This window comes from Triturus cristatus, chromosome 1_2 (genome assembly GCF_964204655.1).
Source record: "Triturus cristatus chromosome 1_2, aTriCri1.1, whole genome shotgun sequence".
NCBI lineage: Eukaryota > Metazoa > Chordata > Amphibia > Caudata > Salamandridae > Triturus > Triturus cristatus.
This window is the reverse complement of record NC_140580.1, coordinates 646,687,994-646,710,081: the sequence shown is the minus strand read 5'-3', so window position 1 is coordinate 646,710,081 and position 22,088 is coordinate 646,687,994. Positions and strand designations below refer to the sequence as shown.

Genomic DNA, 22,088 nt, shown 5'->3' with positions numbered 1-22,088 from the left:
CAAGAAACCATAAATTGTGCATAAACACAGCTAGAATAAGCCTCCCGCCTTTATCTAGAAAGAGGTAACTCATTGAGACAGCAGAATCAGGAGGCAGAAGCGCAGTCAGAGAATGTAAGGAAGGAGATCTGAGAAAGTGGGAGGGAAAGGAGAAGCATTCAAATCTATCTGTATTGAGAACCCCCTAAACTCAGAATGAGTGAGGACTGAACAGAGGGTGGGGAAAATGGAGCAGAGCAGTCCGCGCTAGCAGGGTGCAGTGAGAAAGGGGATAAAACAATGAAAGGGGGGCATAAAGAATAAGCAGAGCCACCCCTACCTATTCCTTCAAGTTACCCAGATTATCTTCAAATGAAGGGAGAAGAGTCATCGAAAGTAAAGAAACCTTCTGCTGCTGTCCGACATGTCTGCAGGGGCTATAGGGATCACGGAGGTTCATCCAGGCAACGCAACAGCTCCAACGCAGTCACATAGGGAAAGCAGACGGAAATGTTAGAAGCTGCTGACAGTGGACATGGGCGCCATTGCTAAAGTGCCACAATTTGTAGTTGCTGGGTAAAAAAACGATGTTTAAAAGTTGCTTTTGGCCAGTCCCAGCACAAATGAAAGGCGTGTGCTGCCATGTTAGATTTGCAGCGAGGGTGACTCATTGAAAAACAATAATAATGTTAAAAGTTAAAGCACGACATCGCAGAGATTTAAAAATAAAAAAAAGCATTACCATTTGATAACCTGAATATGGCGAGCGACCTATAAAACAACCACTTCAAATGCAATAGGTCTCGCATTTACGAGAGTATAGCTCAAACTCTCGTAAATGCGAGACATATGGTATTACAAAGAAGCGGCCGCCATTGTCTTGGATGCTTGGAAAGTGAAAGCGGCATGACGCGCTGGATGTAAGGAAAGCAAGGCGGGGCCTGCAGCCTCGCAAATCCCATTAAAGAAAATAGTGCTTACAGACTAAATAAGACATTCCGTGTAACAACAGAAGTAAAAGGGGCAGTCGCCATGGGAGGCTTCAAATGAAGACAAGGAGGGACTAACAAGGCGATTAAGGAATCAGAAGCCAGCATTTACAAAGGACGACACAAGCCAATGAAAAATATGGGCGGAGCTTCAAGTCCATTCTCTAATACCGCATGCCTCGCAGAGCAGTGCATGAGCGCTGACTCTAGCTCGACCTAAAAAAGGGTACTATCAGAGAAATCAACAGTAAAAACCGGTCCACCTGCAAATGAATCGGCCCACACACAGATCTGTCAGACCAGCACTGCTTAATTGCCCTATAGGCCAGTTTGTCTCTGTCTGCCCACACGCTGCAACACAGGTGGCTTGTTGAATTTCTTAATTTACTCACTTTGGCCCTAATCAGTTGCAGGGGGGTTTTGTATGCTGGAGTTAGTCTCCCGCACATCTGTGCTTCTGTTCTCCTGCAGCTGCAACCTCCCGCTGTACCCTGCCAGAAACAGGATGTCATGAATGACTGAAGGGCCGACCTAGTCAGCTGCCTTCGTGCCATAGTACTCCATCCGTGACATTACACTCCCCCTTCCTTCAGAAAAATGCCATCTCCCTTAGACGTTTGTTATATTTCTTCAATCAGTCTGGTTGGATTCTTGTGGCTTCATTTTGATTAGCATCTCGTAGGGTTTCCTTTTGTATGCCCTACTTCATCTTCACTGTCTGCGCTTGTCGCTGCAGTGATGCATTCTTTTTCCTTGTAGTGCTGCTAATAATATGTTTTGAAGTGCAAGATGATCTGAGTTGTCCGCTTGTGTCCTGCTGCAATAGTTATGGTATCTTGCTTCACAGGTAGACTGAGCAGAATGGCATCATATTCAGCATCTCCTTTCCGGAGATGCTATTGCTTCATGAGGACCCACTCACCTTCTCAGACCTCTCGACTTTGAGCATGTCTTCAGGAGTCACTGTATAGTTTCAATATTTCTTCTTCCTTTCCAAACTTGAGCTGCACTTCAGAGGCTGTCCTCCTTGTCTTCTCGTGATTCAGCACGGTTTTCAGCTGGGTATTCTTGTCTTTAGGTCCCATGCAAACATGAGGGTCATCCGAACCATAGTCCTGTGTGGCTTGTTTCTTTATGCTCTCTGGATAGTGTTAAGCAACTGTTGTAGATGTGGATGTCTATTTTTCGCTTGTTGTAGTGTCTTTTTCAAAGTCTGCATGAATCGTTCTACCATTCCATTTGATTGGGGGCCACAGTGGTGTTGTCTTCCAATGTTGAAGTGCAGGTGATTTACAAAGATTGTTATTAGTGCTTGGTGACAGTAATGCTTTTGAAGTGTTTCCCATGGATGAAAATGTGGTAGTGCTCACACATTCATACTACTGCCAAGCTCTCATTTTTTAGCCTGGAAGAATGGATCCCCACATCTGACATACTGCACCTGGCTTGGGTACAATTTGTAGACAGTCATACCCTTCAGCGGTGCTGTGCTAGAATGGCTTCTAGGCTCACCAGACTGGCATCTTTTGTGAGTTTGATGCACAGTTTAAGGTCAAAGTAAGCCATGTTGGTTGTATGCATCACTGTATCTTTGATCTCTTGGAATGCTTATTCACATGTTGTGTTTCACTCAAACCGACACCCTTTCTTGGTGAGCCCTTGAAGAGCTTTGCTGATGGTGGCATAGTCTTTGATGTACCTTGTTCCGTAGTTGGCTATTCCTAGAAAGGATCTAATGTCGCTGACATTCTTGAGAGCTGGAAAGTTACTGAGAGCCTAGATTTGATCTGACTCTGGTTACATTCCTTTGTCTGAGAAGATGTGTTCATTTGCGTTTTGTGGACTTTGCACTTAGTTGCGTTGCAGGTTTAGGTTGGCTTTCCTTAGTGCCATGCACACTTGCTCTAGGGTGTGGTCATGTTGCTCCGTCATGGTCTCAAACAGTAGAATGTTGTTACTGTAGTTCCGGACATTTACGAGCGAGCTGATGACACAGTGTTTGGCTTTCTAGAATATTATAGCTGACGATGCTAGCCCAAATCTGAAGCATTTGTAGTGAAATAGGCCAAGGTAAGCGGTGAACGTTGTGATGTTCCTCAAGTCTTCATGAAGCACTAGTTGATGATATCCCTTATTGCGGTCCAGTTTGGAGAAGATTTGCGCCTCATTAAGGAGCTTGAGCCATCGGCTCGATTTGGCCCAGGGTGTGATTCTCACTGGATGGCAGGGTTGGGTATCCACACGTCGAGCAGAGGTATACCTTTCCCTCTGTGTTTCATATCAGGACTACTACTAGAGGGGATACCCATGGGCTTGGTCCTTGCAGTTGCACAGCGATATCTGCTGTAAGGAGCTCTTGTAGATCTTCAACAGCCTTCTGAAGATGAACCAGATTTTTTCTGTGGTGTTGGGCCATGAGCTTGGCTCGTTCGTTTATTTGTAGTTGTACAGTAAAGTTCCTCATCTTTCCTAGCCCAGTAAAGAGTTTTGAATGTTTGTGCTCAGTGGGTGGCAGGTCCTCTACCATATCGAGGATGGCTAAGAGTTTTAGTTGTTGTGCTGTGGGCAGACTTGAAAAGGTAATGAGGGAAAATCAGTCAATCAGTTACATGGATCTTAGTCTCAGGGCTGCAGTCTTTGTAGGTGAGATTTGTCGTGAACTTGCAGAGACATGGATTTGGTTTCTTAGCCATCCAGGTGTAGACCTGGCTATTGGTTCTCGAGAGCCTGGGCTTGAGGTTCATTTTTGTTGCATTCTGCGATCCAGATTTAGTTTTGTCATGCACCACAATCTAGTGCAAAACAGGCAAGGTGTTCTCGCATCAGAAGATTTAATCGTGCGTATTCCTTTCTTATAGTGTTGTTATGAGTAATCATTAGCAGATATTTGTCACTTCCTTGAGTGTAGGATGGCCAGCCAGTCCACTTGCAGTCTATGACACTGATTTGAGTGCCACAATGGGGTGGATGGACCCCTTAGTTTGAAATCCAACTATAGAATATATGTTGGCTGTCTGGATATCTTACCGGATAACATTTATGAATGCCTATGGACTGTATCAAGTCTGCATCATCTGTCTTTTTTGGGGGTCAGTGATTTGCTGATTCACATCTATGTTTACTTGGGACCAAGAATTATGTTGCGTTTCTGAATCTTAACCGGTGACATTACTTTTGAACATAACTTGCCCTGAAGAAGTCCATTGCTATGGAAGAAACGTGTTGGCTGTTTCTGCTGTAAATTTGGCAACGGCTTTTAGAAGAATGTGAACATAGAAAAGAGGAATTGAATGTACTTTGGATTTCCTTCTTGAAATTTCTTTACACTGTTATTATTCGTGGTGCACCTTTATTTTGTTTAAATTTGAATGGTTCTCATTCTAGGGCTGCATCTTGGCAGCAGGTGCTGAAATTGTGTGCACACATTTGATTGAATCACTGTATTGCTAATTGCTTTTTGGACACAGGAAAGGTGCAGTGACTTGCCGTCTGCTGCCTCTTTTTTGGCTTTAGTTACCTAAAGGCCCTCCCTTTTTCTGTGAAGCCAAGTTGAATGTGTAGTGTTCGTGATCTATGTAATTTGTTGGTAAACATTTTGTATCAAGGGATTCCCGTAATTTTTGATAAATGGATGATTGGACCGTGACCAGCTCATTGATGATTTAGCATACTTTAGAATTTATCTTTCATCTGTTTCTCCCATTGCTTCAATGAATTTGTCAAATTCATCAAACCATTCCAACAATTTGGGTCTCATGTTGTTGCCTGAGGTCAAGATAAAGTGGGGTGGAGAAATGACTCTGATCCTTTTCCTGGTTTTGTTTCAGGGACATTGTTTTCACCTCAGTCTTGTGTTTGTGGTTTCCTTCCCCCTTCGTGAGGTTGTTGTGTGTGTTCCATCCCCCTTCACTGCAGTATTTGTCCTTTATTTACTGTACCCCCGCTCCAAAATGTCTGCCTCTCTGTTTTAAATGAGGTCGCTTGACCTCACTATGGCAGCCCTGTAGTTCAAAAAGGGCTGCCTGACTCTGGTATGATGTTTTCTTTGTTTGGATGAGGTTGCCGGGCCTCAGCATGATGGCTTCTCTCATTTCAGTTTGCCACCTGACATTGATATGGCGTTTCACTGTTTTGAATGAGGCTCCCTGTGCTTAAAATGGCAGTGCCTGTTGGGTCATTCACATTACAGGTAGCACGCTGGCTGGTAAACATTTTCATTTGTGGTGCCAACCTTGTGCTGTTCTTGTTTTGATCTCTCACTTGCGTTCTTCTCTTGTGAGTTCAGTCTACTGAAACACCTGCTAGTTTGTTGAAATTCTAAATTTCTTTACTTCGACCATAATCTGTTACAGGGTGGTCTACGTATGCCGGAGTTTGTCTTTCCTCCTGCACCCAGAACCTCTGGCTTTTTGCTGCTGGAAACAGGATGTTGTGGATGGCTGCAGTGCTGAACATGTAGGTTGTCTTCGTTCCACGATGCTCCATCCGTTACATGGCACCTCTCTCATTTGGAGGGGCTTGCTGTCGTTCAAGTCATCTTAACCCTCCTAACTAGCAAAAAGCCTCACATAGACTTCAGTATGATTACACTCCCTTGAAACTTCCTCACCTTTCAAAAGATGTTTTCATCTCTGTGGGTTTCATGGATTTACCTTTAAAAAGCACTTGATTTTGCAGACTATCATAGGTTAAAGGTGTGAACTAAGTGCAAGTGGATTGTTTTCTCATCCTGTTGCTGGTTGCCTCCAAGCTTTCCAAACAAACCTGATAGTTACTGTGAAAACCCAGTGAATCCAGAGATCTCAAGTTTCACAATTGCATGCATAAGTAGGAAACTCTATTGAGGATTTCTGATTGCATTCTGGTACTTGGAGTCCTACTTTTATAAAGGGATAAAAAGCATTTAATGTACCAGAATGTGAGAAGAACACTGACCTGGATAAACGTCTCACACTTGGATTCGGGTATTTTGAGAGGTCTGCCGAAGTGCCAACAAAATGGTGGCTCCCTCCCTTTGGGCTGATTGAGTTCACAGGGGACCCGCACATTGTGGCTGCTGTCAGGCAGCACCATCACATTGCAGCAGCGGTCCAGATACACTACCCAGAGAAGGACTAGAAAAAATGAATTCTAAACATGTGTGGTGTAGTCTTTTTATGAGTTGTAAACTTTTCACATCTGTCAAACATGCCTGCTGTCTATTAGATACTTAGTTTGGGCTTTGGAGCCCACCTTTCAGCCACTAGCTCTTGTTGACAAAGATGTTTCAGCCATCTCTGTGGGTTTCATGGATTTGCCCTAAAAAAACACCTGATTTTGCAGACTATTTTAGGTTAAAGGTGTGAACAACTTGCAAGTGGACTGTTTTTTCATCCTGTTGCTGGTTGCCTCCAAGGTTTCCAAGCAAACCTGCTAGTTACTGTGAAAACCCAGTGAATCCAGAGATTCTCAAGTTTCACAATTCCATGCATAAGTAGAAAACTCCATTGAGGATTTCTGTTTGCATTCTGGTCTACGGAGTCCTGGTTTTATAAAGCAATAAAAAGCATTACATGTCCCAGGATGCGAGAAAAACACTCTGGCCTGGATAAACATCTCAAGCATGGAATTGGGTAGTTTGAGGGTTCTGCTAAGGGGCCAACAACATGGTGGCTACCTCCCTTAGGGCTGATTGCGTTCACAAAGGCACTCTCACATTGTGGCAGCTGTGAGGCAGCACTCTCACATTGCAACAGCAGTCGGTCCTGATACACGTTCCAGAGAAGGACCAAAACAAAATAATCTCTAAACGTGTGGTGTATTGTTTTTATGAGTTGTAGATTTTTGACAGCTGTCAAACACACCTATTGTCTATGAGATGTTTAGGGCCTAATTAAAATGTCAGTCGGAAAGCCTCCGACCACTTGTCAGAAGCTTTCCGACTGACATTGTAGGTTTAAAGTCTGACCACCATTTTACGTTGATGTTGGTGAGAGTTCAAACCGGCTGGGGAATCCAACGCAGGTCCGACTCACCCAGTCGGAAAGGCCTCATAATCCCTTAAGGACAGAGTTTTTGCCAGCTATGTCATCCAGGTAGGCCGCTGAGAAGGACTCCAGGCCAGATAGTACCTGATTCACTAACCGCTGGAATGTGGCCGGAGCATTTTTGAGCCCAAAGGGCATCACTCGGAACTGGTAGTGGCCCTCGGGGGTGGAGAACGCTGTCTTCTCCCGTGCTCCATCGGCCATGGCAATCTGCCAATATCCGGATGTCAGATCAATGGTGCTGAGGTACCGGGCTGCTCCCAGCCGGTCCACCAGCTCGTCTGCACGTGGGATGGGGTGAGCATCTGTCTTCGTGACAGAGTTCAACCCCCGGTAGTCCACACAGAACCGAAGGTCCAGTGTCGTACCCGGTGGGGCCGCTTTCGGCACCAACACCACTGGACTAGCCCACAGGCTGCTGGAAGGTTCTATCACTCCCAGCTCCAGCATCTTTGCCACCTCACGCTGGATGCTATCCCTCACTCGGTCAGAGAGCCGGTAAGACTTGTTCTTCACCGGGGGGCTGTCCCCTGTGTCCACATCATGGGTACACAAATGAGTGATTCCAGGCGTGAGGGAGAACAACGAGGCGAACTGTCCCAGGACATGGCGACAGTCCCTTTGTTGCTCTGGGGTCAAGGATGGGGAGAGGACTACACCTTCCACCGAACCATCCTTCTCTTGTACCGCTAGAAGGTCAGGAAGAGCCTCACTCTCTTCCTCTTCGCTCCCATCCGTCACCATAAGAAGAGCAAGCTCTGATCGCTAATGGTGCGGCTTCAGGCGGTTGACGTGGAGCACCCTGAGGGGCTGCCGGGGGGTTTTCATATTGACTACGTACGTGGTCTGGCCTTGCCGCTCCACAATGTCGAACGGGCCAGTCCACCGGTCCTGGAGGGCACAAAGCTCCCCAGGTTCCATAATCCACACCTTCTGTCCAACGTCTAACTCGACCGTCCGAGCGTTGCGGTCATACCACTATACTGGCTAGCCTCCAGGTTCTCTGTGGCTGCCTTCCACAGCTTGGCCATCTGGCTGCGGAACGCCAGCATGTAGCTGACAATGTCACGGGGAAGCTTCTGCGAAGTCTTCTCCCACCCCTCTTTCACTAAACTGAGGGGACCCCTAACGGGATGGCCATAGAGCAATTCAAACGGGCTGAACCCGACTCCCTTCTGCGGTACCTCCCGATAGGAGAATAACAAGCAGGGGAGGAAGACGTCCCATTTACGCCTCAAGCCATCTGGTAGGCTTCGGATCATCCCCTTCAATGTCTTATTGAAGCGCTCTACAAGTCCGTTAGTCTGGGGATGGTAAGGAGTGGAGAACCGGTAGGTCACCCCACACTCCTTCCACTTGGCCTGCATGTAGGCCGACATGAAATTTTTGCCCCTGTCCGACACCACGACCTTGGGGAATCCCACTCGGGTAAAAATCCCCAACAGTGCCCGCGCCACCACCGGTGCAGTGATGGTCCTCAGAGGAAAAGCCTCTGGGTACCTTGTGGCGTGGTCCACCAAAACCAAGATGAACCGGTGTCCCGCTGCGGTCGGAGGGTCCAATGGCCCAACAATATCGATACCGACCCTCTCAAAAGGGGTCCCGACCACGGGGAGCGGTTCCAACGGGACCTTCAACTTAGTCCCAGTCTTGCCACTGGCCTGACAAGACTTGCAGGTCTTGCAAAAGGTGTCTGAGGCAATCCTCATCCTGGGCCAATAAAAATGGGGGACCAACCGTGCAAAGTGCGCTAACTCCAGCAGAAAGGCCCGGTAACATTGGGGGACCACTATGGCCCTCGAAGATCCGGCACCCTGAGCTCACTGTATAGGAGACCATCCTCCCAATACACGTGATAACCTCCCAGTTCCTGACTGGCCACTTGGGCTTCGGCCTGCCGCCGCAAGCCTTCAAGCGTGGGACACGCCCTTTGTGCCTGACAAAATTCTTCCCGGGTAGGCCCTCCTTCCACATGCCAGTCAGCAAGGGTCAGCAAGTCCTCCACAGGAACGACATCTACCTCCTCGGACTCCGGGGGCACCTCTGCGGCCTCCCCATCCATCTCACGGGGCATGTCCTCTACCACCTTCTTCTTTCCATGTTTGGCTTTGGGTTGGGCCATGATTCCAGGCTCCAACCCAGGGTGAGTTCCATGCCGGGCAGCCATGGACCGCGTGCTTACGCAAGCCCACCCTGGTAATCCCAGCATCTCGGTGTGAGCGTGAAACTCGACGTCTTTCCACTTGGTGTGCTCCAGGTCGTTCCCTAGCAAACACCCCACAGGTAAGGCAGGGCTCACAGCAACTCTCAGTAGGCCTTTGACTCCTCCCAACTCAAATGGAACACGAGCCACTGGATAGTGACTCATACTGCCGTCAGCCAATACGGCCGGATGGAACTCCTCGGGGACTACTTGGTCTGGGGACACCAGCCGCCGCACGACAGTGGTCATGCTGGCCCCTGTGTCCCTCAGAGCTTCCACCTCCTCCCCATTAATTCTCACCCTCTGCTGATATTTCGCAGTGTTCGGGGGCAGGGACACTACGGGGACCACCTCTCTATCCCCGAGTGAAACCAGCGTCAGGCCTGTCCACTCCCCTTCCCTATCTAAGGGCAGCTCCACCCCAAGCACTATACTACTCACCCCGGGACTTTTCCCGCCCGTTGGGGCTGGTGGACGCTTGCGACACTTGGGATCTCCCCTGTAGTGTCCAATCTCTCCACACTCGTAGCACCGCACAATCCTAGGCTGCTGACTCCTGTCAGGGTAAGTGGGTCTTGTGGAATTGGACGGGGGTGGGGTTCCTACTCCCTTCCCAAACTTATTTTGGGGACCTTTCGAGAACTCCACCTTTTTATCCCCCCCCCTCTTTCTTCTGGGGGAAACCCTGTCCGCCTTTCGAGCCATCTCCCCCGGGGCCCTTGTGAGACACCCGGGTGCTCACCCAAATATCTGCCTCCTCCGCAAGCTCACGGGGATCCATCAACTTGCGGTCCACCAGATGTTGGCGCAGCTCCGGAAAGCTCTTATCCAAGAGGTGCTCCCTTAAAAAAAGATCGTACAACCCTTGGTAGTCCTGCACCTCGCTGCCACGCACCCAACCATCTAGTGCCTTCCTCGCATAATCAAAAAAATCTACCCATGTCTGTGTGGACAGCTTATGGCTGCCACGAAACTTTTGCCTGTACCTCTCGGGGTTGAGACCAAACTTCTTTAACAAGGCCTCTTTCATGGGGGCATACCTTACCTGATCCGCCTTGGCCAAATATAGCAGGGTGTCCCTAACATTGGGAGGTATATACCGGTATAAACCACCTCCCCAATTACTCTCGGGTACCCCATGGGCCGTCAAGGCTACCTGGTATGCCTCCAACCTTTTTATGATGTCGTCCCCCACGGTGTAATTGGCAATTACCTCTTTAGGTAGGTAGAACTTTGACTCTTGAGGTTCCTTAGGTATGCTGCCACCATTGTACTTATTGGACGCGTTCAATTGGAGGGCGCGTAGCTCTAGCTCTTTTAGCTGAAGCTCGTGCGCCAGCTTCTTCTCCTCCATTGCCCATTTCTTGTTCTCTCTTTCCCTTTCTCTTTCATGTTCTAATTTCGCTAGCTCCCATTTTAGTTGCCTCTCTTCCCTCCTGTCCTCGTACTCCTCTGGGGACGCGCTCCTTCTAGACCCTGCCCTACTACTGGCCCCAGAACGTCTCCCTGGGGGCACATTTTCTGACATATCTACATTTAAGATGTCTAGTACTACCTGGGCGCTCTCCTCCTGAGGTGCATCTGGTGCCTCCTGTCCCTCATCCTCTTTCCCTTGTGGGTGGGCCTCTACCCATGCCCTAATGGCGGTGCGGAGTTCCGGTCCTTTGGCCCTCCGTACCCCAGGCACCCCCATCCCCTGCCCGAACTCCCTTAGTTGCTTCACCGAGTACCCCTCGAGGTCAGCTAACCGGAATTCCATTCAGGCAGGTTGGGACCTAGACACTAGGGAGAAAAATTCCTAGGGGATAGGCAACAGTTCTCAGCTAACCAGGCTTCTTGTACTCTCAACCTGGACAGTGGAAATAACAATGCAGCAATCAATGGTTTTCAAGCTCTGGAACAAATAGGCGTTTAATTGTGGCGCCCTTCGCTCCACGGAAGGGTGCTGTATGGTCACAGGTCCTAAGGATCCCACCGCTCGCCAACAATGTAGGACCTGAGGTCTCCAGGCCCTATGGGGCGGTAACGTGACACGAGCGGTCGGGCCACCAAAGGTCTGTGTGTAAAGCAACCATACAACACGCACCTCACATGGGACGAGGAACGCACACAATAAGTGACGCCACACTGTAGGAGTTAAGTAAATACTCAAGTTTATCCAAGTAGATCACGTTAGATGCAGTTCATGAGGTAGCAGTACATTTCAGAAGCAGATAACACAATTCCTAGCGATATACAGATCAGTCAGGAGTTATAAATGTTGATCATACCATAACTGCAATTCATGACATATCAGTACTGCCTGAGATATAATCACCATTCACGTATGTGCACTCGCGCGCTTCACTTTCCTGTAGCGCCTGAGGGGGGGTGATTATAGCGCTAGGCGCGCTAAGCGGTGACGACCTCAGAACGGGGCATCTAGCGCAGAGAGCTACTCGTAATCAAGGACATTTAGCACCTCAATATGGAACATGAATAACAGAGCGCTATTCATAATCAATAGCACTTAGCATTTCAATATGGGCGCGAATAACAGAGCGCTACTCGTAATCAATAGCACGTAGCAGTTCAATATGAAACATGAATAACAGAGCGCTACTCGTAATCAATAGCACGTAACACTTCAATATGGCACATGAATAACAGAGCGCTACTCGTAATCAACAGCACGTAGCGCTTCAATAGGGCACATGAATAACAGAGCGCTACTCGTAATCGATAGCACGTAGTGCTTCAATAGGGCACATGAATAACGGAGCGCTACTCGTAATTACTGACATTTAGCCCTTCAATATGGCACAGGAGCAACAGAGCGCTACTCGTAATTACGGACATTTAGCCCTTCAATATGGCACAGGAGCAACAGAGCGCTACTCGTAATTACGGGCACTGAGTACTTCAATACGGGGTAGGACAGTCAATGCGCCTCACGGAGCTTTTAGCGGGGAGGGCCCCGGACTGGAGGAGCGAGTCTCTCGGCTCCGGTGCAGTTCGTAGGGCACCACGCGTCAATACAGTCACGGGGGACACCAGGGAGGGATCCCTCGGCGGGGTCTCTCTGTCGCGTTGATAGGGGAACTCCCACGGAGAGGGAACCTGGGCTGAGGGTGCGGTGCGGCTCCCGACCAGTAGGGGGCGCACCGGGGACAATCCCAGCCTCCGGGCTTACCTCGTTCTCGGCGTCCGACGGCGTCCGCTCCAGCGACGATGGGGAACTCGGCCCCAGGCCTCGCGCACCTTCTCACACAGCTGCGACGGCAGCGGCGGGGCCCCGGGCATCTCAAGGGCCTCGCGACTCTGCAGGGCACTTCTTCCGGCCTCCGGGCCGCGGCGGTGAGAGCGCTGGCTTCCTCGTCACAGGGGGGTGCTCAAGTTAAGGATGGGGGTTCCGCGCTCAGCGGAGCACGCTGCCGGGGGTCCCAGGCCAGGTCAGGGAGCGCAGGGGTCACAGCGCTAATACCTGGTCGATCCCCGGTGGCTCTTAAATCTGCTTTGCATACGGCTTCAGGGGTCAGTCTGGACACGCAGTCTCAGCGCTTGGCATATAAGTTTTAGAGTTCAATCTGGACACGCAGTCTCAGTACTTGGTATATAAGCTTTAGAGTTCAATCTGGACACGCAGTCTCAGCGTTTGGTATATAAGTCTCTGTTCTCAGATGTTAGATGAAGTCTTGTTGGCGCAGATGTATCTGGCGCCCTTAAGGGGTTCTGTTACAGGGGGGTAGGGATAGAGAAGGCGACTAGGTCCTTCCTAGTCAGGCTGGGCAGAGATTCTCTGGGTCCTCCTACTGCTGGGCAAGATCAGTGGGTTTCACAGGGTCCCTCACTCACTTAAGAGGCAGCACCTAAATCCTGTCACTCTCAGAGGCATAAGTCCCTGGCTAGGCCCTACCGCCTACACTCCTGGTGGATTCTTCCAGCTCTGCTTCACCCCACTGGCCAACTCACCACAAAAAGTTCCCTCCCTCACTTAAGTAGCCCTAGGTCAAGTGACCTCTAGCCAAGGCGGCAAAAGAAAAACCACACCTCCCTTCTAGAAGGTTCCAGCACATTCCAGGAGCTTCCCCACTCTACCTATGGGACATAAAGGCGGGCTGGAGTCGCAACATTGTTGTGGGGTTCCAGCCAGCTCCTGGCAGCTAGGGTGCTACGATGAAAGACCACTCTGCAGTAGCAGGGGTCGGTGGCAGCCATCTTGGGAGAAGGGAGCACCTGCACCTTAACACTGATTGGCAATGAAAAGGCGCCCGGAGACCTAGTCCAACATAAAAATGAGGGTGGAAAAAATGAGGCACGATCAAAAATAGAAGGGGAGACCACCCTAGGGCTGACAGGTCCAACAGGTTTCCTGAAGTCTAATTATGTCGTACCTCCCTCCTGTTCCCAAATTTTTATGCATTTGTGGAGTTTAGTCCCCTAACTTTCTTTTTTTTATAAACAAACTTTATAGAATTTTCTCTGCCAATTTTATGCATGTGAAACAGTACATGATATGGCATTATTATTGAAGGCCATGATATAATGACCTTCCAGGAAACCTGGGCTATGGACCATGTTTATCGTCAGGGATTCTTAAATTTTTCAAAACTACCACAAGGGGGGCAGAGGGGAAGACCCATGGGGGGCGTCACAACATGGGTGAGGCAATCTGACCTCTATAGGTTGGAGGAATTGTATATTGATAGTAGGGACATTTTAATAATTAAACTACAGATGGCAGAAGTCCCTGATTTATTGCTTATTAATGTTTATGCTAGGGGTATGTCAGGTGGGAAAGCCTCTCCCACTGTAGCTCTCCTAGATATGTTTTTACATGATTACAGAGGTGTATCGAACATGATAATTGCAGGAGATTTTAATTGTTCTTTTGAGCCCCTTAATGACAATGATGTCAACCTCAGTTTTGAGGAGGATGTCCAGTGGGGTATACCCCATTTGGTTCTTTCTCCCATTAAAAAATGGACAGGGGCAGCATTGCAGTTGAAAGTGTTCTGCTTGGAACAGGGGGTTAGGGCTGTTAATGGGAGGTCCGTCTCTGATAGGCAGGGCTCGCAAACCTTTAATAATGGGTTGCGAAGTAGTCGCATTGATTTTATTTTCCTTAATAAGGAACTTTGGCCCTCCCTAGTAGATATGGTAGTTTTGGGAGCGGACCGAGAGCGACCATAACCCCCTAGTTCTTTCCATGCAGCTCAAAGGCATTACTATTCCTGTTAGTCAGGTGCCTGGAACTGCATATGTAGAAGCATATTTAACTAATGATACAAGGAGAGTTAGATGGATTAATGTTATTAAAAAAAGAAGAGCATTTACAGCAGATGAGTGAGTTAGTGGCGAGTGCAACAGCTACTCTTCAAAATTGTGCAACTCAAGAGGAGGTGAACTTAAAGGTTTCTCAGGTCCACAGTGATTTGTTTAATAAGCTTAAAGGCTTTTTTACTACTATGGCCAAAAAAAAACCAGACTCATTCAGGCCTGAAGGCTGCCGCTTGGTATGGTCAATCATGTAGAAAAGCCTATAGTATTCTAGCTAGGGCAATAAGATCTAAGAACCGGGGGGATATAAGAAAGGCAAGGGTGGGGTACAAGTTGACCCAACAGAAAGCTAAAAAGGAATGGGATGAACAATACTGGGCAGAGCTGCTCAAGGCTTGTACAGGGAGAAGCATGGTCACTTTTTGGCATCTCATGAAATGGGGTAGGGGTGAATCGAGCCGTGTGCCAGTGAACCATGTAGCTCCTGAGCAGTGGGTTTCTCATTATAAGGCCCAGTTTGCAACTATGAACCCCACACAGGAAGATTTTGAATTGCCATGTGTTAAACCTATTCTGTATTTTACAAAGAAAGAGGTGGAAAATCATTAAAATCAGTCTCTAGAGGCAGGGCACCTGGGTTGGATTGCATCCCGGCGGATCTGTTCCTCCATGATATCATTAATTGGACAGCCTACATTCAGCTCCTTGTGAATGCTATTGCCAGTGGAGCATCTATGCCCGATACATGGTCAGGAGCAGTAATTCTCCCAATTTTTAAGAAAGGAGACTGCTCCAATCCACGTAATTATAGGCCTATAAGTCTCATTGACTGCATACAGAAAGTTTCAGCTAGGATGGTACTAAGCGGAATCCAGGCCTGGATGGACGAATTTGATATTTTGTCACCATTTCAGGCAGGCTTCCGTTCCTGTACTAGTACTATTGACCAGGTTTTTAGGTTTATCTTAGTTTATTGGCGTGTGGTAATTTTAGGCGGGGGCACTATTTATGCTGCTTTTGTCAACCTTAAGTTGGCCTTTGACCTCGTCCCTTGTGCCAAAATGTGGAGAACCTTTTTGGAACTAGGTATGCCACTTGAAATATTGGCTTTTTTAGTTACCCTACATGATGCTAATTATGCGCAGGTACGTTGGGATATGCAGGGGAGTGTCACACAAAGGTTCCCTATAGAAAAGGGGGTTCGCCAGGGGTGCGTTCTGGCACCAACCCTCTTTTCATTGTATAGCAACAAGGTAGTCCAGTATTTCCAGAATTATCCCGCTGATGCTCCAACCTTAGCAGGTTTGAAGATCCCGTTGCTTATGTTCGCAGACGATACTTTGATACTCTCCAAGACACAGAAGGGTTTACAGTCTGCCCTGGAGAGATTTGAGGAGTTCTGTCAGGATCACGATCTCCTAGTGAATGTAGAGAAAACGAAATGTATGGTTCTACATAAACACAAGGTTATTAATGGTAGAGTTGAAATGAAGGAAGATACCTGAAACAGACTCAGAACTTTACTTACCTGGGGGTATCTATTGGTAGTAAACTTAGTTGGAAGCCTCAGATTAGATTATTGACTCTTAGGCATGCTCAACTGTCAGGTGCCCTGCTGAAGGAGCAGCGTCTCTCTTACACTAAACCTGTTGCTCCACTCCTTAAAATATATAATAATAAAATTAGTGCCTCGGTCTTGTATGGGGCCGAATTGTGGGGCTTCGACAATCTAGCCCCCTTAGTATCAGCCCAAAATAAATTGTTTAGGGCATTGACTGGCCTTCCCCAGTCAACTCCCTTATTGCCCCTATTTTTAGATCTTGGCTGTTATTCTATTGAAGATATGGCACAATTTAGACCGGTGGCATACTGGAGAAGGCTCTGGATTACCCCAGAGCTGTCTAAGTACGCACAAGCACTCTTGGAAGTTAGGGAGGCTGACTGCATGCATAAAATTGTATGGCTGAGATGGGTAAAAATCACTCTCTGTGAGATGGGGATGAGTAGATTGTGGGTAAATCCCGTCGAAAACCCCTTTCCTGCAAAGAATGAATATAAGGCAGCATATTGGAATATGATTAAAACGAAGCGTTTTTCTGCCTTAACAAGACCATCATTAACCAGGGACTATTTTGAACATAAGCATGAGGTGGAGTATGAAAATTATTGGGACCTTATCACTTCTACTAGAGATAGGAAACTCTACCACCAATTTAGGGTGGGATCACTCCCCACTTATTTATTTGTCAGCAAATGGCACACCCTGAATCACAGCAAATGTCCATTTTGTCCAACGCAGAATGAATCGTTGGCACACATTTTATTTGCCTGTCCAGCTTATAAAACTCCAAGGCACAGATGGTTAAAATCTATCTGTTTAAATCTGGGGACTAGGTTAAGCAGCGAAGCTCTAAGGATCCTAAAAACAGCTACTAATGAATCCATTGTGATTGCCGTTGCAAAGTTCTTAAGCTGGATGTGGGTTATACGTGCAAAGGAGAGGAAGAAATGACAATTGCCTCCTTGTATGCTACCGGGGGCGAATAATATTATGTATCGTGCTGCTTTGATTATAATGTAATTATGATGATTATATATACCATGGTGGGACTCTTTTTAGAGATTTTTAGTCATTTTAATTATTTATTATATATTTATGTATCTTTTCATTGTGGATCTGTTATCCTCTTGTATATCATCCTTTTTAATGCATAAACTTGCTCCTATTGATGTCTATGAAATTTACCATTATGTTTTTTATGTCAAATAACTTGCTTACATCGATAGTTGGATTTTTTATGGATTTGTCTTTCATGATTTTAAATCGAAATAAAGACTTATTGACCTGACCTGACCTGCATACATATCAAAAATAACATTTTTGTACATTAATAACGGGAACCGAAAAGAAGAAGAAAAAAAAACAAAGAAAGAAAGAAAGGAACAGGCTGCAGTACTGATGGAGAAGAGGTAGAATCTTGTCTAGTCCCCTAACCTTCAATGTGAGTACTTGTACCATTCCATTCCACCTGGTATGATGTTGTGTATTTAACATGAGCATGTTCAGGTTTTAGTGTCTGCATTAAATCTGCCCCTGTCAATTTACCATCTCCTTCTGGCATCTCAACTTATTTGTCCCAGAGATAGTTATGGGACAAACTTGGTGTCTAGGCAATGTGGCTGGAGCAAAATCCTGGAAAAGAGCACAGTCTTAGTCCTCAAATCTGATGTTCTCACATTCTTGCACCACCTTCAAGATCTTCTCTTTAGTTTGGAAATTCTGAAATTTCACCACTATATCTGGAGGGCGGTTAGTGTCGGCTGGAGGTCTGAGACCCATTATGTGCCCTCTATTCAATAAAATATCTTCTGGTTCAGCTTCCTGCAAGAAAGCCGATAACGCCTCCACAAGAGATTCAACCTTTGAGCCCTTTGCTCTTTGAGCATCTTCTACGAATATTGTCAAGCCTAGCATGGTTTTCAAGGTCTTCTAGCACATGTGTAATCTCATAATTTTGAGTAGACTGAGCGAGGTCAAAGGTCTTTCAGCGAATCAATTTGGCTTCTTGCAGAGATTTCCCTTTTAACTTTTAATATGGGTAATAGATCAGTCTTAGTGGTGGCCATATTGGTATCCGCTTGGCCCACAGGTGGTGTGATAATGCTGTGATGAACTTTGTGACCTTGCTTTGTGTTTGCTACCTGGGGGCATGGGCTTGCTTTATTGAATCCCCTTTTGCTTAGGGCCTCCTGCGTCTTGTTACATGCCTCCAGAACCGAATATAAGAGACATCTTCTATGCTCTCGATGTTCCGTCTCATCTCCCCAGAGGGAGTGCAGAAAATCTGGTTCCTTTTGCTCATCGATATTCCTGGTCCGCCTGTGCTGGTGTTCCCAAACTGCTGTCAGGACATATGTTTCACTACTCTTGTCCATTTCTGTTATAATTGTAATTTCTTTCCAACCAGCGTCTTAGGTGGGCAGAAGTACCAGATGATATACTCAAGTGCTCCCACCAGGGAGGTTGAGATCTCTTCATTCAAGGTAATGGTGCCTCAATGTAAGTTCGGTCCTCAGAGATTCCAGGATCACTCGCATGCTGCCCTGGGCTTTCTGCAGCAATTGCTCATCTCGGTCCATGTACACTCCACTAGCAACCTTTGATAGTTCTCCCTAGAGAATATTACTGCAGTGGTCTCTGAAGCACTCTCTTCCCACCAAGGAGAGATCAAGCGCAACTCAGTTGCAAACTCCACTGGCTCTCGGTGACTGGGGCCCAGGGACAACCTCATACATCCACTCGTTTCTGACACTACCGATCCTGTAGTCCTCACAAAAGCACAAACCTAGGGAACTTTGTTTGGCATCAACGCCAAAGGAATGGGGCAAGAAATACGAGATCTCAAATACTCCCAAGCCAAAAAGCGTGGCTACTTTCCCCTTAATGCACTCCTGGACTCTGTCAGACAAGCTGTAAGTCTTGCTTTTGGCCGACAGTCTCCATCTTCTTTGTCAGTCTCATAAACACAGACAGACTTAAAAATTTGGAGTCAGCGAAAAAAGATGGGAACGTCTTCCCAGCACCTCTCTACTTCCTGCTGCTCATGTTTGTAAACATAGTGTCAAGCTTACCCCGTTCACATATCTATTGTTCATGTCAATTTACAGAGAATCTGGCAGAGGCTTCCTTTCTTTAATTTCCTCTTGCATAGCCATGATGTTCACTGTGTAATCTCTCTGGATTGCATGGCTTGAGTTTATTCTTCTGGAACACCTTCCTGTATTCCTTTGTGGTATTTATGTCCACCAATTTGTTAACATTAGAAACCTACTGCACTACCTTGTGCGGCCCACATCACTTACCTGCCAAAGCTCTAGGACAAATAGGCTTCAGCATCAACAACTCCTGACGTCCTGGTACCAATCGGCACCCCTTTCTGAATATACCACTCTTTCAGCTACTGTTTGCTAGCCTGAAGGTTTTTCTTTACTTGACCTATGTATTGTCCGGAGGACAATCATGTAATTCACAATATGCTCCTGAAGTGATTCAGAAGTTCTTTCCCACTCTTTCAACAAAGTGAGTGGGCAATAAACTATGTGCACAAACTGAAGTTCAAAAGGAAGAGTAACGAACTTATTTCTGTGCAATCTCCATTTAAGGACACAAGAAACATGGCAGGAGAAGATTCCGCTTCCTCCTGAGGTTCTCTGGTATAGTTCCCATCATGCTTTTAATGGTCTTGTCAAACCGCTCCACTAATCCATTGGCTTGTGGACTGTATGCCTATGAGAAATGGTAGGCCACACTAGCTAGCTCCTACATCTCTCTCAAATAAAAGGAAATAACATTGGTTCCTCTTTCTGAAATCCAACTGTAGAAAATATGGAAAGGAGAACCTGCTCATTATGTTTACACTTGTACTCCTCAGATGCACCACCTGGATACCTGGTGGCATGATTTACCGTAACGAAATGGATCAACAATATCTATTCCCACTTGTTCAAATGGAACACCTTTAACTGGCAGAGGCATTAATGTTGCTGTGATCTTACCTCTTAACATACCACTCGGTTGGCAAGTGGGACTGGTTCCTTAGAACCTCTTTGTGTGTCTGAATATCCCAGTCCACTAGAACTGAGGGTGCAACCTATCCTGGGTCTTGCTAATGGCACTTTGTGGACCGAAGACAACAGAAAGTTTGTGCACACTAGTGGGACCATTTGTCTCTTGCTAGCTCTTGGCTTAGGATGAAGAGGTCCACTATAAAGCAGTTAATCCTCACAGCTAACATAATGCTTTTTCACCAACCCATCGCTGAGCTGTTCATGGTCTTCCTTCTGAAGACGCACAAGCGTAGGGCACTCAAATTGCTCTGCCAAATTCCTGGGATAGGTACTCCAGTAGCTAAGCTAACATCCCCTGAAACTCTGTCAGTGAACCAAACTCCAACATCTGGTCCGCATGGGGTATCTTATCCTTCTCTCTGTCTGGAGCAGACAAATCCGGATTGGTCCCACTCTCCTACTGAGGTTTCAGCCTGTACTCTGGTTAACACAGCTGAAGGGGTCCAAGCCATGTAGGCTTCAGGTCTTGTACAAAACCAAGTGCAACGAAAAAATTGCCCTTGCGTTATTCAGCACCATGCAGCTCCCTCACTTCCACCTCAACCATTCTGACTTGCCATTGATCTCTATCTCAGCTTTGGCAATGGTTTATTCCATGTCATCTCCACTAGCTACCAAGCCTGTACATGGGTCACCAGGGAGAATCTGCTTGAGTTTGAGATATTTCCTCTTAACCATAGTCCTATACGCTTCTGTATCTGTCGGGCCAGGAACTTTCTTCACGTTAATACTAACTTCTAACACAAACCCAACCCCTCCCGGTTCTTGGCAGAGAACGTGGTACCTGACTGTAGAGACAGGCGGAGTACCCCCAGCAAAACTCTCCACTCATTTCTCATGAATTGATGGCATTGGATTCTAGCTAATGACACTTCTTTTCTAGCACCTTTATAGTGGGCTCGAAAACCTATAAAACAGTACCTGCAGCTCTTTGTTTTTCATTCGGGCTGTGTACATCTTTCCCTTTAATGTTCTCATTAATACCCCCTTAGGACCTAAGCTGGAAGTAAAGAGACCACTAATGGGAAAAAGGGGAAGTAACTGGCAAGTGGATAGAGAATTACAAAATCACAGTATAACTTTAGTAGTCTGACTAAATCTGAAATAAGTCTTAAACAAGCATTGGCATAGCCAATAGGTCTCGCCTTCGGGACCTTATAAGTGCTTAGCTATGCAGCATATAATCCTGGGTGGTGTGCCGCCAGGGATTGAATAGCTATACATTTACTATTTTTGCCATTCACAAAGCGCATGAGAAGCAGCTCGCTCCCAAGGACATGTACTTACTGGTACAACAGGGTTCAAGGGCCTGCAGCAGCTACCTTGCCGTGCAGAAATAATAAAAGGAGCACAGCCTTTTGAAGTAGCCATCATGCCATGCCCAGAAGGCATCAGCATTATCCCAATGGTCATGAAGTTGAAGACCAGGGAGGGGTCTCTTTTGAGGAAGTGGTAGGGAAAGAAATCAGAAGCACAAAAATTGAACACACATTTCTTCCACTAAATACTGAGAAAAAAAAGTCGACGCTGCATATTTAAGTTGGAAAAAAATCTTTTCATGTATGTCCACAAACACATCAAGTGTTACATAAGGCTGTTCAAGTGGTGAGATGGGTTGTTGGGGGGTGGTTGTAGTATGCTCTACACAGGACTGTTCAGCGGTGGCTTCTCATGTCACTCTGACAGAATGTGCCCTATTTATCGCTCTGCAGATGTGAGCAATGCCTTCTGCGCTACCAAAAAACTGTTGATATGTGTCCATCCGGTTCTCCTAAAAGTGCCCTTTAGTTCATACAAGCTTTTGAAAACAAAGTTTTGTGATAGTGGCTTTTCAAAACAAGTCACTCCGTGAAATCCTCTGACTTTGTAGTCCGACTTACATTCCTTGTGTCTGGTGGCAGAGGCATTCCCCAGCTGTACTCCTGCAACGGAGTTTGTAGCATTCACAAATAAAAGGGCGGTCGCAAGCCAGTTTTGAAACAAAAATGCAGAGACATGTCGTAC

General features: G+C 46.8%; 1 protein-coding gene across 3 annotated transcripts in view; it reads left to right on the top strand.

The window, feature by feature from the left end:
- LOC146867787 (uncharacterized) overlaps window positions 1-22,088 on the top strand; it is a 120,813-nt gene that overhangs the window by 2,817 nt on the left and 95,908 nt on the right. The window contains exon 2 of one of the 3 annotated variants that reach the window (XM_085608024.1): window positions 17,366-17,458. The exons of the other annotated variants lie outside the window; for them this stretch is intronic. The gene's annotated coding sequence lies outside the window, so the exon portion shown is untranslated. The remainder of the gene's footprint in view (window positions 1-17,365; window positions 17,459-22,088) is intronic. 3 annotated transcript variants of the gene reach the window in all.